This window comes from Molossus molossus, unplaced genomic scaffold (assembly GCF_014108415.1).
Source record: "Molossus molossus isolate mMolMol1 unplaced genomic scaffold, mMolMol1.p scaffold_m16_p_4, whole genome shotgun sequence".
NCBI classification, from domain to species: domain Eukaryota; kingdom Metazoa; phylum Chordata; class Mammalia; order Chiroptera; family Molossidae; genus Molossus; species Molossus molossus.
Window position 1 is genome coordinate 67,216,168 of NW_023425377.1, and position 14,019 is coordinate 67,230,186.

The 14,019-nt window shown below is 49.2% G+C and overlaps 1 protein-coding gene across 3 annotated transcripts in view; it reads right to left on the bottom strand.

The window, feature by feature from the left end:
• FCHO1 (FCH and mu domain containing endocytic adaptor 1) overlaps positions 1-5,016 on the bottom strand; it is a 30,009-nt gene extending 24,993 nt beyond the window's left edge. For 2 of the 3 annotated variants that reach the window (XM_036240119.1, XM_036240118.1), the window contains exon 1: positions 4,961-5,016. The gene's annotated coding sequence lies outside the window, so the exon portion shown is untranslated. The remainder of the gene's footprint in view (positions 1-4,960) is intronic. The other variant, XM_036240120.1, reaches the window with a different exon arrangement.
• Positions 5,017-14,019: the final 9,003 nt, after the last annotated feature.

Here is a 14,019-nt window from a genome sequence, read left to right on the forward strand (position 1 = left end):
TGTGAGATGATTCAGCCCTGGGCCTGCTCCCAGAGGAACAGAGCTGGATAGATACCTACCCTGGTCCTGCAGGGTCAGGGCTGGACCAAATGGAAGAACAAGAACTGGGGGACCTTGGACTGAAGGAGAGGAGCATGGGTGTTGGGGTTTTAAAGCATGAATAGGAGTCCACATAAAAAAAAAAATTTTGATTCAACAAACATTTCTAACCACTACCCTGTGCTGGGTGATACTGGGGCTCCTGAGAAACTTCAGTGGCCAGTATAGCCCCTGAGGAAACCCAGTTTGTCAGGGGATATGCTAGGCTGACATCCCAAAAAGGAAAAGCCTTGCCCTGGCTGGTTTGGCTCAGTGGTAGAGCATCGGCCCTCGGACCAATGAGTCCTGGGTTCAATTCCAGCCAAGGGCACGTACCTCAGTTGCAGTTCATCCCCGGCCCTGGTTGGGGTCTGCAGGAGGCAACCAGTCAATGTGTCTCTCTCTTACATCAATGTTTCTTTCTCTCTCCCTGTCTCTCTCTCTCTCCACTTGAAGATAATACAAAAAAAAAAAAAAAAAGTAAAAGCCTTAAACTTCTCTCATTTCTTAGTTTCTGACTATGATCTAGACTCTGAGCATCTCTAAATCCTTTAGAGCTATGCTGACTGATATAGGAACCACTAGCCTCAAGTAGCAACTTAATTTTTAAAAATTTTTAATTCTCACCCAAGGATATGTTTTTCATTGCTTCAAAAAAGAGAGGGAGAGAGAGAGAAATATCAACTGGTTGCTTCCCTTACATGCCCCGAACCCACAACCTGGGTATGTGCCTTGACCAGGAATCGTACCTATGACCCTTCACTTCATCCGACAATGCTCTAACCAAGTGAGCCACACTGGCCAGGGCTGTAATCTTTTCAACCAAGTAACGTTACATACAGCGAAGCTCCTGGCTCCTCAGTTGCACCAGCCTTGCTTCCAGGGCTCAGTAACTACACGGGGCTGGCAGCTGTCATGTAGGACAGCACAGAGAGAGATTTCATTAGACACTGCTGCTTTTGAGGATCCTAGGAGCCACCGGACCAAGTTCCACAGAAACCAAGAATCTCGCTACTGTTTTTTTTTTTCTTTATTGATTTTGAGAGAGAGAGGGAGAGAGAGATGGAAACATTGATGAGAGAGAACATCAATTGGCGGCCTCCTACGTGCCCCCAACTGGGGATTGGGCCCACAACCTGAGCATGTGCCCTGACTGGAAATCGAACCGGAGACCTCTGGGTGCATGGGTTGACACTCAACCACTGAGCCACACCAGCTGGGCTTGCTACTGTTTTTAACAACTCTCATTAGATCTGCCCCCCGGCCCCATACACTGAACGCCAGTATGTGTGTGGCGCTGTGCTCAACTCATCACAGGTCCCCGTTCATTTAACCTGCACAACCACACTATGGGGTGCAATAAAAACTTTATATATGAGTAAATAATAAAAAAAAAACAACAAAAAAAAAACAACTTTATATATGAGGAAATTGAGGCACAGAGAGGTTATTCACTGTCCCCAGGTCACTGTGATTTTGTCCGTGGCCTGCCTGCTAAAGGACTCCTGTTCAGATCTGCCATGGGTGGCTCTGGGTCTCCATGTTCACTCTACCCACACTACTCAGAGCAGTAATCGGGGGCAGCTCCCCCACCCCCCACAGGCCTGGCGAGGCCCAGGAAGTGACACCTGCTGTTTCTGAAACCTAGGAGGCAGAGGGGCATCCCTTCTGTTTCTGACGGGGGCACGGAGAGGCCATGGGGGCTCAAACTCACCGAACAGGGCAGCGAGTGGGGCTCGGCTCTGATCAGACAGAGAAGGCACTAGATATAGCCATGCAGCCCCTGCCACTTCCGCGAAGCGGAGGCCTGTGGGTGTGGGGGACAGGAAGTACACCGCCCCGCCCAATGCCCAACTGCCACCTCACCTTCCCCTCCCAGAGCAGCACCCATGGGACCTCTCTGCAATTGAGCAGGCCATGGATGAGTAAACTGAGGCCCCTGAACCTGCAACTCTCAGCCTGGGGCTATATATTACCCAACAAATCATAATAATGACAATTGTGAAATAATAGAACCTGCAAATTGAATACCAACCCTAGGCTAAGCATTCCACAACTCACTGCCCAGAGGTGGGCCAGTGATGCCTGCTCATAGATGAGAAAACCAAGGCTCAGAGAGGGGAGGCCACATGACCAAAGTTGCACAGCTAATGAATGGCAGTGCTGAGACTCAAACCCAGGGCCTCATTAGGACTTTCACAGGCTCAAGGCAATTTTGCCTTCCTGGGCCCCATCCTCTGTTAAGAAAAGAATTTAAACCATATTTTCCAACTGCATTGACATAAAGACAAATATACTAATGTCATATATTTAAATGTTTTCTTTTATTCCAATTTTCTTTCCCTTCTGATTTTAAAAGAAGTTAACACATCTTCATAGAACCCTAAAAGTATTGTGCCAGAGACACGGTGGTCAGTACATCTGATGGAGTAGTTAGCCCCGCTGGAATTCAGGTCTCCTGGCTTGTGTAATGTCAGTGCAAAGCCCAGAGATAGACAGGAATTTGCCCAAGGTCAAACAGCAGGTTGTCAGGTGACCAGAAGGCCCCCTATCCGCTGGCTGCTAGAAGCAGGGAACACAGTCCTCCCTGGAGGTGTCTGACATGAGCCCTGACACATCCTGGAGATGAATCCTGCCTCCCCAGCACCAATTCCCCCAAATCTGCACCTGGTCTAGTGTGAGACCAGGCCCAGGATAGGAGCCCAGTCAGCAAAGAATGTCAGACTCTGGTTCCTGGCCTTCTGCTGGGTGACCTTGGGACACTCCTGACCTCGCTGGGCCTCCTGAATTTTGTGAAACAGAATCTGACATTTTGCTCCCCCTCAACTCCAGTTTGCTCACAGTAGGGCCAGTTTGTTTTTTTTTCTCTTCTTTTCTGTGACCAGCCTCTTGGCCATGCTGTTTCAATGACCAATTCTGTTGTGTACCTCCTCCCTCCAGGCTCAGCCACCACAACTGTGACCATTTACACTCTGGCTTGATTCTCACAATGACACTTAGAGACAGAATCTCATCATGGCCATTACCCCAAATGGGGAAACTGAGGCATAGGCCCCACATTACACAGCAAATGGACCATTGACTGGGCATCTGAGTTCACAGAAAATTTTCAGTCCTCCCCATTGGTGCCCCCCCACACCGTCATCACTTTTTTTGGCTAACACCTACTGAGCACCCACTCTACCTGACTGCCAGGCTGGAAACACAGCAGGTGACACCCTTGCAGATTCCTCTCTCTCCTCTCCACTCCTGGTTAGCTGTGACCCATTTATGATTAGTAATATTGCAATTAGTATTATAATGATCATGTCTGTATTTACAGCACTCCCATCTTCCCACAGTCTCCTTTAATCTTCCAAGAGGAATTCCGCCCATTTCACAGAAAAACACACCAAGGTGCAGAGGGCCAAAGCCACACACAGGAGAACCAGATTTAAACCTAGGGGCATTGGACTCCCAGCCCAGTGCTCACCCCTGTGTCCACTACAGGGACAAAGCTTCAAAGGAACAGGGACGGGCTGGCCCGGAGGAACCTCCACCTGCCCAGGACCCCACCCAGGTACTGTCTTGCCTCTGGCGTGGGTGATGGTATGTGGGTCAGGGTGTGCCCTGGGCAGTCCTGCTGGTGAGACCTGGGTGGTGGAACTCCTGTTCCAATTATTGCAGCCTGGTGATATAATTTACTGTCAGGCAGAGTAGCCCTTCCAGCAATGCCACAGTGTGATCATCAACCCATTTTGCAGTGCAGTGAACTGAGGCTTAGAGGCCAGCAAGGCATGTCAGGGGTGGGGGAGCGCTTCAGACCCACTGCTCTCTTACCCCCAAACCACTGACATCTTAAGCAAAAGGGTGGGATCAAGATCTGGCAAAAGATAGGGGTGGGTGGGTTTCAGAACCTATAGAATACAGGCTCTGAAGCCCCCAACCCCATTTTCAAAGGAAAAAACTGAGGCTCAGGGAGGTGCCGTCACTTGCCCAAGGTCACCAAAGACAGGTCTATCCAGAGCTGCCTCCTGGTCCCCATTGTGACTGGGGCAGATGACTCCTAAGATCTGAGGCAGATGGAGGGGCCGCCCACCCCTCCTCCACATCCCACTCATAGTCAGCCTCCAGTAAGATCCTAATTTACCTAGATTTATTTTAATACCCAGGAACAGATGCTCACTGCCCAACCCTCACTGAGGCAGGGGACACTCCCAAGTCTACTCCAGGCCCTTCCAGGCCTGGCCTGGCCAGACCCACCAGGCAAGGGACCCCACACTGACCCACTCCCCAGAATTCCAACCTTGGGGTCCTTAAAGAGGATGCCAATGAAAGGTCCCGCCTCATCCTTGTGGTAAGGGGCTGGGATAGGACAATCTACAGGAGGGGCCCAGAGGACCCCCAGTTCCTCTACCAGGACTGGATCGGGGTTTGCAGTAGAGAAAAAGGGAAGGTTCCTCATCTTGGTCCCAGGAGGGTCTGCAGGTCCCAGCTGGGAAGAGGGAAAATGGGGATGGTTTCTACTTAGGCTATCCTAGGTCCCAGGCTGGAGGGGGAGCGGTTCACCCATCTTTGCAGCCCCAGAACCTAGACCCAGATACAGGCTTAGAATAAAGGGATTTGGGGAAGGGTCTCGCATCATAGCTGCCTCCTTGTACACTCCGGTTCTCAGCCAGAAGACCGGGGACTAGGACAGAGAGGTCCCTATCTCTCTCCGTGGATCTCTGATTATCACCTGAGGGAGACAGAGGCGCCCACAGTGCAGCCCCCCCGGACCCCTGTTCGCCATCCCCCCAAGGCCCGCCGCGTCTTTGCCCCCGGTGGCCACCAGGACTGCGGGTCATGGTGCGTGCGCAGGCGGGGCTGCGCGGTCCAGGGGGATTGGTGGGGATCCACTCACCTCCCGAGCTCGGGCCGAGCCTCGCGCCCGCCGCCACCTGCGGCTCGGTCTCTGACACCCGAGCCCGCCCCGCCCCTCCTTCCGCGGCTGCTGCGGGGCGGCTGGGAGGCTCCGCCTCCGAGGTGTGGCCGAGAAAGTCCCCACCACCGCGACAGCACCCGAAGGCAGGGCGGACTCGGACTCGGCACAGCCAGCTATTGGGCCATGAAGGTGTCCAGCTTCGCCAGCCCTGCGCACTGATTCGCTGAGTCAGGCTCCTTTTAATCTCACCCTCCTCCACCACCTGCAGGTTATCTGCATAATTTAAAGCCACAGACGCCACTCCATCCAAGACCCGGTGGGAGGGGGAAGGGACGACCAAATGTATTGAGCGCCCACTGTGTGCACTGAGCAGGGTTCATCTGATGCCCCCCACGAGCCTGTGAGTGAGACATTATTGATCCTCATTTTACAGATGGGGAAACTGAGGCTAAGAGAAGGCAAGAACTCGCCGGGAGGACACACAGTAAGCCAGCAGTTTCAGAAAGACAGCTGAAAATCAAGACCCAGGGGTGGGGAAAACCATCTCCAAGAATGCTGTCATATCACACATCTGAAAGGCTCCTACCCCTCACACGTGAGTCCTCCAAAAATGAGACATAGTGCCTGCCCCTACCCCATTCAACCCTCTATTTCAATACCCCGCTGGCCTGCCTCCCACCCACACCTGCTCTTCCACCAGCCTCCCCAGAGGCCTGGGAGTCCCTGAGAATCTTCTCCCTTTATCATCCACATTGGTTCTCCGAAACGCCCTGGATCTCCCATTTTCTTGTACCCCAAAGTGGCCCCGGATCCAGGCCCAGTATTCTCCAGCCTGGATGCTGCCTCGGTTTCCTACTGGAGCCTCTTGTTGCCTCCACCCCTCAGACAATCTCTATTTCCCATGGCAACTATCTTTTTAAAAAAATTTTTGAGCAGTTTTCAATTTACGGTATTATTGTGAAGATGGCATGAAAAGTTCCTGTGTATCTCACACCCAGTTTTCCTATTATTAACATCTTACATTAATGTTGTACATTTGTCACAATTACTGAACCAATATTGAGACATTAACTGAAGTCCATAATTTATTCAGATTTCCTCAGTTCCCTAGTGTCCTTTTTCTGTCCCAGGATTCTAAGTGACATTTAGTTGCCATGTCTCCTGAAGCTCCTCTGGGCTCAGACAGTTTCTCAGACTTTCTTGGTTTTGATGACCTTTTACAGTTTTGAGAACTGGTCAGGAGTTTTGTAGGATGGCCCAGAATTAGGATTGTTGGCTCATGGCCGTTGTGGCTCAGTTGATTGAGTGTCGCCCCAAGCACCAAAAGGTCGTGGGTTTGATTTCTGGTCAGGGCACATACCCAAATTGTGGGTTTGATCTCTGGTCAGGGTACATACCAGAGGCAACCAATCAATGTTGTTCTCACATCGATATTTCTCTCTCCCCCTCTAAAATCAATAAAAACATATTTAAATATATATATATTTTTTAAATTGTTTCTTTATTGATTTTAGAGAGGAAGGGAGAGGAAGATAGAAACATCGATGAGAGAGAATATCAGTTGGCTGCCTCCTGCATGCCCACTGGGGATTTGGCCCACAACCTGGGCATGTGTTCTGACCGGGAATTGAACCAGCAACCTCTTGGTGCATGGGTTGATGCTCAACCACTGAGCCACACCAGCTGAGCTTAAAATATACATATATTGAAATATATTTAACATATAACATCATACAAATTTAAGGTATACATATTGATTTGATATTTCTATGTATAACTATATGATTACCACAGTTGGGATTTGTGTAATGTTTTTCTCATGGTTGGATTGGGGTGAAGGGTGTGGGGAGGAGAACCACAGAGTTGAAGTACTCTTGTCATCACACTAAGACCAGGGTAAATGCCATCAACAGAACTTATCACTGTGATGTTGACCTTGATCACCTCGCTGAGGTGGTGCTTGTCAGGTGTCTCCTCTGTAAATCTTCTCTCTTCCCCCATATCGTGCTGGGTCCTTTGGAATGAAGCCATTATTTACAGCCTACACCTAAGGGTGGGGAGTCCTGCCTCCCCCTCCTTGAGGGCAGAGCGTCTGCATACATTATTTGGGACTCTTGCTTGGGAAATGTCTCTTCGCTGCCCTTTATTTATCTATTCAATTATCTATATCAGTATGTACTTAATCTTTATTTTACATGTCGGGTTATAATCCAATACTACTTTACTGTTTTTCTTGCTCAAATTTTTCCAGCTTTGGCCACTGGGAGCTCATTCATTTGGTTCTCATGTCCCCGTCACATCCTTGGTATTTTTCTTTTAGCACCTCCTTACTCTGTCACTACAAGAATCTCCAAGCTCATCTCATCTATTTCCCATCCTAGACCAAGAATAAGCCTTTTCTTCAAGGAGCAGACTTTCACTGGAGAACCGTGTTAGAAACCAAGACAGGAGCAGTAGGGGTGCTTGTTACTACTGGGATATCACTGCTTCTAGGCCCTCTCAGCTGACAGAGCAAAGACATACGTGTGTACACTAACCTGTGTATATATGTATATACACAAATCTATAAATATTTCCATATGTAACTATCTGTACCTATAAGTTGAACATGAATTCGTGCAGATGTCTCTAGTGAGAATCCTGCCTCCCACCATCCACCCTCCACTTGCTTCCTTGTTCCATTCCAGGTGCACAGAGAGTAGCTTTAGGAGGTTAACCCCAACCACAAGGGTATTTTTTGTTTTGTTTTGTTTTTTAAACTATAAACCCGTCACCTGCTTCTCCAGTTCGAAACCCTCCCGAGTGCCCAGCCCCGCAGCCATTTTTTGCAGTCTGAGCAAAATCAGCACCACCCAGGGCCTTTGTTCCTGTTCCCTCTGCCTAGAGTGCTCTCCTCCTAGCTCCACATCTGACTGGTAACTTAGCTTTCAGATCCTATCTGGAAGTCCTGGGTTGGGCTGACCCCACCTCCTCCCAAGGCTGGGAGCTCCTTGGGGGCCCTGGCACTATCTGCACCAGCCAGGTGGGGTCTGAACTGCATTCTACTCCCCACACTTGCCTCCCTCAAGCCTGGGCCAGGGGCAAGGTAGGGAAGAGGGAGAGAATGCTTGTTTTACAGGCAAGGAGACTGGCTCATGGACAAGAGGATGCTCTCTGAAGTGACAGTGAAGACATGTCAGAAGTATGACTTGACCCAGGTGCACTAGAGCCAAAGCTCTCACCTGCCCTGATCTTGGATCCCAAATGAAGCTGTGGTGATGGGAGGACAGGATGCAGAACAAGCCCATCGGGAGTGCCTGGGGCTAAGCAGGCCAGGGAAGGGAACTCGAAGGTCCAGTCAACACCAATACAGCCCAAGGCCACCTACTTGGAGGTTCACAGGCCAATTTTTTTATTTCTGAAATAGGGGTAGGGTGTCCAAAGAGGTTAAGTAACATTCACAAGATCACCCAGCAGTTCTGCCAAGCTAGGACACAACCAACACTTCCTGAGCACCTACGTGTCAGGCAGATAAAGCTACATGCTGTGTGTAGGCAGGTGCCTGTTCCAGCAGCAAACTGGGCTACAAACTAAAAAGAAACACAAGAGAGTGGACAGGGTGGCATTTAAAAAGGAGTAGGTCAGGAAGAGCCAGAGGAGTGCCTGGGCTGGGTGTAGGGTGGGATGAGAGGGAGAGCAGAGAGGGCTTCCAGGAAGAGGGCCCTAGCAGGTGGGGCTTGGAAGATGAGGTTATTGTGGTGCTTTTCCCAGGATAATCCACTCCTCTCTTCCTCCTCACTGCCTCCCAAGAGCTCACATCTTCCCAGAAAAGTGCTCCTATAAAACCCCACCAGGGACCTGTCCCCACCCCACTCCCACAACCTCCCCTCCCTGTGTCTCCCAAATCTGTGCTCCAAACCTGGCCTCCCTGCTCCCCAGCTTGGCCCCGCCCTCTGCCCCAAGAAGGAGAACTTGCAACTGTTGCTGTGGGGCCTGCAGGCAGCTCGCTGTAGGCCCACAGCAGCTGCCTCTTGTTCCGGGGGTCAGTGTTACCAGTCTCCTCTCGGTTCCTCTGCCTCTGTGGGTCCCTCCCAGGCACACTCTTCTGTTTCCCCTAATGTGGCTTGATCCTTTGCATCTTTATCCTGGGGTGACATAGGGGCCTCCTCTGGCACTGTGTGGCACCCCACCACCCTGACCCCGTGGGTTATGGTCTCCTGTGCATGGGTCTCCCTCTCAATACTGTTTGCCCTGTGAAGGCAGCAGTTGCTAAAGGATGATTAGCTGGATGTTGGCATTCCAAGTAAAGGACAGCAGAATTGGAATGAATGACATGAAGGTGGGATCTGGATGTTGAAGCAACATGAGAAATCCCAGGAGGGCAATTCCAGCTCAGGCACAGGGTATCAGGGAGGGGCGGTTGGTTCGAAGATGATGCAGAGTGGGTGCCTGGGCCAAGAGCACACATCTGGCTCCTGCACAGGCCGAGGGCCCCCAGGTGCTTCGCTGCTGCAGGGATATTTTAGTGGCTGCTCCTACAGAGGCAGAACCAGTTAGCTGTCAGAAGAGACTGGGAAAGGGAGAAAGAAGGGAAGAGGCGTTGGGAGTATAAGACTCCAAGCAGCAAGCTGTTCTAGCACGTAGATGGGAAAGGGTCAGAGTTATGCCCTGGACTACAGCCCTCAGCCTCTTTGTGTAAATGAAATTTTATTGGAATGCATCCATTTCCATCTGTTCAGCTACAATAGCAGAGTTGAGTAGTCTGGACAGACACTGTATGGCCCATGACACACACCAAAAAATCTACTGGCTTTTTACTGGAAGTTTGCCAACCCTGGGTCAGGGCAAAACTCTCTTTGAGAGGGACTTGACAGTGGTCATTAGTTGATTTTCACCACCATTTCTGATTCTCTTCCTTCCTGGTACAAGGGAGCAGCTTAGTGTCTCTCAACTCCTGCATTAGGTAGGCAGCCATGTGACTTGCTCTGGTCAATGAAATGCTTCCTGGTGGAAGCCTTTAGGAGATGGTCCTGATTCAACACCATGTGACTTTTCCTGTCTGTTGTTCTAGGTGATGGAAGTCTGTCAAATTGGGATGCTAAGTGAGGGTGACAAGAAACACAGCGACAACAGAAATATAAAAGGTAGGGAAAGATCCACCAAGTATTCAGGGCAAAAGCCCATATCCCCACCCCACAGCTTACTAAAATAAAAATAGAATCAAAGTAGAGATTTCCACACCTGCCCAGTGCCTCTGATCCTTAGCTGCTATAGACTGATTTGTGTCCCCCTAACTTCCTGTTGAAGCCCAAATCCCCAATGAAATGGTTAGGAGGTAGGGCCTTTGGGAGGTCACTAGTGTTCGATGAGGCCACGAGAGCGGTGCTCTTATGATGGGATTAGTGCCTTTATGAACAGGGACTCAGGAGAACTTGCTCTCTCCCCTGCCATATGAGATCACAGCAAGGAGACTGTCTGCAAGCCAGTACCCCATTATGCTGACACCCTGATCTTAGACTTCCAGCCTCCACACCATGATTAAGTGTCTGTTGTTTAAGCTGCCCAAACTGTGGTATTATTATAGGAACCTGAACACACTAAGACCCTCACTGAGACAGCCAGAAGGAATCTGTACCACAAAATCCTACATAGGCACACAGTGTTCAGGCCACTGTTTCTAGGGAGAAAAACAGTGTGCTGACCAACTTAGGACTTCTGATGGTATGTGTCCTGGGGCTGTCATCACAAAGTATCACCAACTCGGGGGCTTAAGAAAACAGGTGTGGAACTTCCGGTCAAGATGGCGGCGTAGGTAAACTCGGTATCGCGTCCTCCCACAACCGCATTCAAAGTTACAACTAAACTACAGAACAACCATCATTCAAAACCGCCTGAAATCAAGCTGAATGTAAGTCCTACAACTACGGAATTAAAGAAGCAGCCACATGGAGACTGGTAGGAGGGGTGGAGGCCCAACAGGCTGGTTCCACACCCACGTGTGGCGGGAAAAAATTAGAAGGACACCTTGGCAGGGAAGGTCCTCCCTGAGGACTGAGGGGTCCCTGTCCCACATTAGGATCCCAGCTCAGGAAGAGAAGTCCCCATAACTTCTGGCTGGAAAAACCAGCAGGAACCCAGGCTGAGTGAGGCTGAGGTGGCTGGAGCCCCAGGCAGCTCCTCTTAAAGGGCCCACGCACAGACTTACTCAGACTCGCTCCTTCTGGGCTCTAGTGTTGGGGAGGCAGCTTGAAAGGCACCAGAGACATATGGAGAAGAACTGAGCTGTTTGGCATTGGAGTGAGGGCTGGAGAGGGGGCTGTCTCCTGGACAGATGTACTGTCAGAGGCCTCTGTTCCTTTGGTGAGCCCTTCCCTGGGGCAGCAGACAGCTGCCATATCTGGGACTCCAGCAACCTGGCTCACACTGTTTGCCCCGCCCTGGTGATTCCCTGAGGCCCCGCCCCACCCAACTTTCAGGCCCATCCAAGCTGTTACCAGTTGCTTTACCATAGATAGGATTGGCCTGTCTTGGATCCTGCTTCAGGTTTTCCTAAATTCTTTCAAACAAGCAGCGTCTGGTCTCAGCTAGCCCCATAGCTCTCATTAAGTAATACATACAAACACAGGGAGGCAGCCAAAATGAGGAGACAAAGAAACAGGTCCCAAATGAAAGAACAGAACAAAACTCCAGAAAAAGAACTAAGTGAAATGGAGATAAGTAACCTAACAGATGCAGAGTTCAAAACACTGCTTATAAGGATGCTTAATGAACCTAGTGAGAACCTCAGTGAACTGAGGGCCTCAAGGGCATAATAAAAGGAGCAGTCAGAAATGAAGAAGGCACTAACTAAAATAAAAAATAATTTACACAGATTCAATAGTAGAGTAGGCAAAGCCTAGAAGCAAACCATCAATTTGGAATATAAGGAAGCAAAAAACACCCAATCAGAACAGCAAAAAGAAAAAAGAAGCAAAAAAAATGAGAACAGTGTAAGGAGCCTCTGGGACTTCAAGCGTAACAACGTTTGCATCTTGAGGGTGCCTGAAGGAGAAGAGAAAGAACTAGAAATCAAAAACCTATTCAAAACAATAGTGGCAGAAAACTTCCCTAACTTGGCGAAGGAAACAGACATACAAGTCCAGGAAACACAGAGAGTCCCAAACAAGATGAACCGCAGAGGCCCACTCCAAGACACATCATCGTCGAAATGCAAAAGGTTCAAGACAAAGAGAGAGTCTTTAAAAAGCAGCAAGAGAAAAGCAGTTACCTACAAGGGAGTTCCCATTAGACTGTCAGCTAATTCTCAAAAGAAACTTTGCAGGCCAGAAGGGAATGGCAAGAAATATTCAGAGTGATGAAAAGCAAGAACCTACAACCAAGATTACTCTATCCTGCAAACCTGTCATTTAGAATCTATGGCCATATAAAGAGTTTCCCAGATAAGAAAAAGCTAAAGGAGTTCATCACCACCAAACCATTATTATATGAAATGTTGAAGGGTTTTCTTGAAGAAAAAGATTAAAAAATATGAACAGCCCTGGCCGGTTTGGCTCAGCGGTTAGAGCGTCGGCCTGTGGTCCTGAGAGACCCAGGTTCGGTTCCCGCTAAGGGCGTGTACCTCGGTTGCAGTTTGTCCCCGGCCCTGGTCGGTCGTGCGGGTGGCAGCCACTTGATGTGTTCCTTTCACATCAATGTTTCTCTCTCTCTCTCTGTTCCTCTCTCTCCCTCCCACTCTATCTTAACAAAAAATGGAAAAATGTCCTCAGGTGAGGATAAAAAAAATATATATATATGAACAAACAATGGTAATGAATACATATCTATCGACAATGGTAATGAATACATATCTATTCACAACTGAATCTACAAACAAAATGGACAGGCAGAACAGAAGCATTCTCATAGATAAAGAGAACATTTTGTTGGTTGCCAGATGGGAGGGAGTTGGGGAAATGGGTGAGAAAGGTGAAGGGATTAAGAAGTACAAATTGGTTGTTAGACTGACAAACCTCAAAGGAAAGGGGGGGTGGGGAGTTGGAAGAGATAAACCAAAGAACTTATATGTATATATGCATAACCAATGGACACAGACAACAGTGTGGGGAAAGGCAGGAGGGGGGCAGGAGTGGGGGGGGGGTCAATAGGAGAAAAATAAGGAACATCTATAATATATTCAACAATAAATTAATACATTAATAAATAAAAATAAAATAAAGGAAAACAAGTGTGCCAGGCCAGTGTGGCTCAGTGGTTGAGCACTGACCCATGCACCAAGAGGTCACTGGTTTGATTCCCGGTCAGGACACATGCCTAGGTTGTGGGCCCAACCCCCAGTGGGGGGCATGCAGGAGGCAGCCAGTCAATGTTCTCTCTCATTGATGTTTCTATCTCTCTCCCTCTCTCTTAAATCAATAAAGAAAAAAAATTTTTTTTCAAAACACAACAGGTGTGAACAGGGTTGGTTACTGTGGAGGTTCTAGGGGAGGAGCCTTCCTCACCTCTTCCAGCTTCTGGGGGCTCTGGCATTCCTCAGCTTATGGCTGCATCACTCCAATCTTTGCTCCTCTCGGTCTACCCCTCTGTCCCTTATCAGGACACTTGTCAATGGATTTAGAACCACCTTAATCTAGAATGATCTCATCTCAAGATCCTTTACTTAATTACATCTGTGAAGATCCGTTTTCCACATCATCACATTCACACCTATCAGGAGCCAGGATTTGGATGTGTTTGTTTGAATCACCATTCAACCCATTACAGATGGCATCTCATCTAAAATTTAATGTAGGAGTTTCTGCACATGCAGCGATAAGGGCAGGGGCTCATTAAGAAACTGCTGTTTGGCCCTGGCCGGTCTGACTCAGTGGTTAGAGTGTCGGCACGAGGACCAGAGTCCCAGGTTCGATTCCAGCCAAGGGCGTGTACCTCTGTTGCAGTTCATCCCAGACCCCGGCTGGGGTCGTGCGGGTGGTAACCAATTGATATCTGTCTCTCACATTGATGTTTCTCTCTCTCTCCCTCCCACTCTATCTGAAGATAAATGGAAAAAAATATCCTCG